This window comes from Lipotes vexillifer, unplaced genomic scaffold, assembly GCF_000442215.2.
Source record: "Lipotes vexillifer unplaced genomic scaffold, Lipotes_vexillifer_v1.1 scaffold534, whole genome shotgun sequence".
Classification (NCBI taxonomy): Eukaryota; Metazoa; Chordata; class Mammalia; order Artiodactyla; family Lipotidae; genus Lipotes; species Lipotes vexillifer.
In genome coordinates, this window is record NW_006787833.1 from 364,884 (window position 1) to 369,834 (window position 4,951).

At 46.1% G+C, this 4,951-nt stretch overlaps 1 protein-coding gene across 1 annotated transcript in view; it reads left to right on the forward strand.

The window, feature by feature from the left end:
- Positions 1-4,951, forward strand: part of ST8SIA6 (ST8 alpha-N-acetyl-neuraminide alpha-2,8-sialyltransferase 6) — a 137,453-nt gene that overhangs the window by 73,692 nt on the left and 58,810 nt on the right. The window lies entirely within an intron of this gene.

Genomic DNA, 4,951 nt, shown 5'->3' on the forward strand with positions numbered 1-4,951 from the left:
AAAAAAAAAAAAAAAAAAAAAAAATGATGACATTACTTTGTAGGGACTGAATCACTTGTTCTGGTTAAGAGATATTCTTTGCATTTTCAGAGCCTTAATTATTATTAGTTTTCAGTACCCATTGTAGTCTCTAAGCTTCTTGCTATATTGTGAAATCTTGCCAGTTGGTTTTCAACTCAAGTCTGACTTACGAAGATAGAATTTCAGATCAGCCACATAGATAACAATGATAGCAGAAATGCTTGTTTTTGTGTATCTTTCCCCTAATCTTATTAAAGATTTTTTTCCCCCGTGACATACTGAAGTGATGAAAACGTGCCTGAAGGCTTGATTGCCAGTACCAAAAACGTAAATCCTATAATTAAATAATAAAAGCAATCAAAATCCATAATCTAAGACTCACAAGGAATGGAAAAAGAGGAATTTGTACCATTTAATGGTTAGCAAACAGTCAGTAAAAGATGAGACTGGAATTACGGTCAAGGGCCAGGTCCTGGATGGCTCTGTGTGTCCCTCTGAGGCTGAGGGGGGACACGGAAGGGAAATGACACGATCAAATGTGTATGCAGGACCACCCACCTCGGGGACCATGAGGATGGAGCAGAAGGGAAAGGGCCTAGCATACTGGACACCATGAATATATCAAGGCACCAACCCACCTACCTGGGTGATTTTGTTCCCAGCAGTCCTCAGGGGGCAGGTATAGGAATGCATTAGGCCAGAGGCTGTATTGCTCCATTACGGCAGATTTGCAAGGTGGATGTGACAGGATGTTGAAGGAGCAGGAACTTGGGCATGCTGGTGAGATGCTACCCATGCTACAAATGAGCAGACAAGCAATCTTGTCTAGTGACATGCAAGCAGAGATTGTGATCTTGTAATGGAGCAATTAAAGAGACATTGGCAGGGCATTTAGAGCCATCTCAGCTCTCTGGTCTGGGACGCCTCAAGCACTAACTTGGTTCATCAGCTTCTAGCAGATCTCCAGGAGGATGGCCACCGTCCCTCCATGACTTGTCCTGGGAGGCTGTTTCCACTGTATATTTGGCAGATTGTATGTAGGCTGATTCTTTTCTCTTCTTTGGCTAATTCTGGTAAGAATTTCTTTAAAAGGGCTTTCACCAGCAAATTGAAATTTTAAAAAAAAGCTATCAGAGTTGATGGAAAGATAATTATTATCTTTATAGTAGATAATTGTCTATTATCTTATTTTGAACCCATGAGAGTCTGGCCCCAGAGATTTTGGTTCTTAGAGGTTTTTTTTTTGTCTCCCAGACCCAACTGCTCAGACCACCAAATTGAGTTAGTTTGTGGGGGGCAGGGGTCCCTCTCCGTTCATATCCTAGACTTCTACCTACATGTGAGATCCCCGGCAGCAGCAGGCTCTGATGTGCTTTCTCTGCTGCCTCCTTTACCATTTCAAGTTCTCCCTGAACATCCAGTCCTTTTGGATGGGCCATTCCAACCTGATCCCCAGTCATCCTTCCTCGGGTTATAAATCAGCCCACACGACTTGTAGCCATCTCATCTTCTGCCAGGTTACTTGTGACCCCAGGTCTTTGGATTTCCTACTTTCTTCTCTTTGTATTTCTCTCTGTCCCCTTTGCCTTGTCTGAGAGATGTCCCCAAATCAGAAGTTGAGGAGGATTTATTCTAAGGTCCTCATCTGTGGTGGATGCCATCTTCTCAAATAGGATCATGACCTCTCTCAACTCAGACCTGGGAAAGTTTCTTCTTTTCCTCTCTCAAGAGCAAGTAACTCGCTTGTGGTTTTCCTCATGAGCTCAGATCTAAGGAACGTCTAATTCTCACTTATTCCCACAATGGAGAGGACTGATGGTCTAGCCCTCTCCCTGGAAGGTCTAATGCCTTCCACTTCTCCACGGGTCCTGGCATCTCTGACGGTGTCAGGTCTTCAAGCATCTTAAAACATGGCGGTTATATTGTTAATTTGTATTTCTGTCACTTTGAATAACAAACATTGTTGAAAACAGCATGAACTAGGAGTCTTGTCTAAGAGGCAGTGAAAGGGGCTATATTGGCCAGATGCCTAATGTAGACAAACATTTGAAGTTTATGGGTTCCACAGGTCAGTATTTTAGCATTCTCCTAGGAAGATTTTAATGACATTAGATGAAAAGGAAGAAAACTAGGAAGATCCTTTGAATGAAAAGGGGGCAGGAGAGAAAGAGAGAACTCAAGGGGCTCCCCTTTCTGTTCCTTTTACTGTGAAATGACTTCTGTGGGTGGGAGAAGTATTACCATACCATCCCCTATTGTAATAACAACAACTGAGGAAACAACACAGAATGCATTTAGGAGAACAAGAACAAAACATTTATTCAGTAACTTTTGTGTATCAGCTGTTTTTATACCCATCCCATGTCTTGGTCCATTCAGGCTGCTAGACCTGGACAGGGTGGCTTATAAATACCAGAAATTAATTTCTCACAGTTCTGGAGGCTAGAGGTCCAAGATCATAGCATGTACAGGTCTGGTGTCTGAAGAGCTCACTTTCCCATAGACAGTCATCCTCTCATTGTAACCTCACAAGGCGGAAGGGGACCAGGAAGCCCTCTTGGGCTGATTTTATAAGGGCACTAATCCCATTCATGATCGCCCCCTCCTCATGACTTCATCACCTCCCAAAACCCCACCTCCTAGTACCATCACCTTGGGGGAGAGGGTTTCAACATATGAATTTTGGGGAGACACAAACATTTAATCTGTAGCATCCCTATACACTACCTTATTGAGTAAAGATTTAAAAAGGAAACTCTTGGATTTAAAGGCCAAGGTCAGAGAGTGGAGCCCAGATTCAAGGCTGGCCCTGCTGGCTGACACCTAAGGCCCCTTTTGTCCCTCTGGCTTCATTCTTCATTCTCTCACCTCCACTTCCCCACAGGTACCCTCATGTGCTTTCCATGGGCCTTCTGTGATTTCAGTTGGGCAAAGCTGTTTGGACTTCTTATTAACAGGGATACTCTCCGATTTAAGGAAAGTGCTCTGACACCAAACCCTGGGTGCCTGTTTGTCACAGTTTCACAAATTCAGTCTTGCGAAGCCATCAGAATTCAAAGCACTGCTGGCTCAGTAATTCACTTCATTAATGGTGCTGCCTGAATAAAATACACAGCAAATTAGAAATAAACAAATCCTTGGAAGGTACGGTAATATATTCAGAAAGCACAGAAGGTGAGGCACGTAGACAGAAGGAGGAAGGAAGTGGGGAGGGGGAGAAAATCGTATCAAGATAAAGAGGGAGGGACTTCCCTGGTGGCGCAGAGGTTAAGAATCCGCCTGCCAATGCAGGGAACATGGTTTCGAGCCGTGGTCCGGGAAGATCCCACATGCCGCAACTAAGCAACTAAGCGTGTTCGCCACAACTACTAAGTCTGCGCTCTAGAGCCCGCGAGCCATAACTACTGAGCCTACGTGCCACAGCTACTGAAGCCTGCGTGCCTAGAGCCCGTGCTCCGCAACAAGAGAAGCCACGGCAGTGAGAAGCCCACTCATTGCAACGAAGAGTAGCCCCCGCTCGCCGCAACTAGAGAAAACCCGCACGCAGCAACCAAGACTCAATGCAGCCAAAAAAAAAAAAGATAAAGAGGGATTTTGTGAGCCAATATGTATTTTGTGCAGTCGTTTTTGACCACACTTCTGGAGGATTAATTATGAATCTCTCTTTATATCTTTATCTTGATACCTCCTGCTACCTCACCTCCCATATCCAACTTATGATGAAGTCCTGTCAGTTTTACCTCCAGAATAGACCTCAAATCTGTCAGCCTCTCTTCCTGCCAATGGGCAAGTGGATGTGGGCTTCTGGTCCACTCTTGAATCCTGATTGCCTCTTTCTCTGGGCACAGAGGATGATTGCCCTTTTCTGACAACCACTGTGCAGTCAGGTCGGGCATGCAGCTAGTTCTGGCCAGGCTGAAGCAGCCGGATACAGCGTAAGACCTTCCAGCACTTTCTTCTCCTGCCACAGTGATTATGGAAGTGGGTTGTTGAAAGGAAGGTGCCCCGAGAGTGCAGTACGCAGTATTCCTAGATCGCAGGGAGCACGGCTGCCCTAGAGAGCTACCCAGTGTCTAGTGGGCATTTCATGAGTAAGAAACAGACCTCTGTGATGCAAAGCAACTGCCATTGGGTGATGTCTGTGAGCACATCATAGTCTGTTCCATCCTGGCTGGCAAAGCAAGTTGCCGTCCTCTCTGTCCTGGAGCCCTGCCGAAGCCTCCTAACTTTCCCACCTTTTCTGTAGTCCTGCTTCCTCTCGTTTCATTTCTCAGTCAACTACTTAAAACGCACCTGAGGCCAGGCCCATCCATCACTCCCCACCCCTAACCTATTGCTCCCTGTGTCCTTAGGGTCCATTCTAAACCTGGTTTACCAGGCCTGTGTGCTCTGGCCCTTACTTACTGCTCCAGACACCCTTTAGCCTTTCAGCCTTGAGCCCCACCGGCCTCCTTTCAGCTCCTCAAACATTCTGGGGCCTTTGCACGTGCTTTCCCCTCTATCTGGAATGTTCCCTCCTCTTCCCAAAGTAATGCCCTCGGATTACCCTGGGGATCTGCACCCAAATGACACTTTCTCAGAGGCCCCCCACCCCCAGGATGCAGGCAGCTCCCCACTCCACTCCTCCGTGGCACCCACTGCTGTCTTCAGGATCCTAATAACCACAGATCAGAATTCGGTATTCATTCCTGTGGTTGTTAGTTTGATATATACATCGTTCTCTTTAACCAGACTGCAAGCCGCACTAGGGAAAGGGACTGTGTGCTGTGTTATCCAGCGCGGTATCCTAAGTCTCCTGTGCCTGGCTCCCAGCACATATTAGATCCTCAGCAGATAGCTTCAGGATGATTAAATAGATGCACTACCAGGAAGTTGGAGTTGTGTGCATGTTTTTGAAGTGTAGGGCATGTGGTGGCTGGTATTTTTTTGA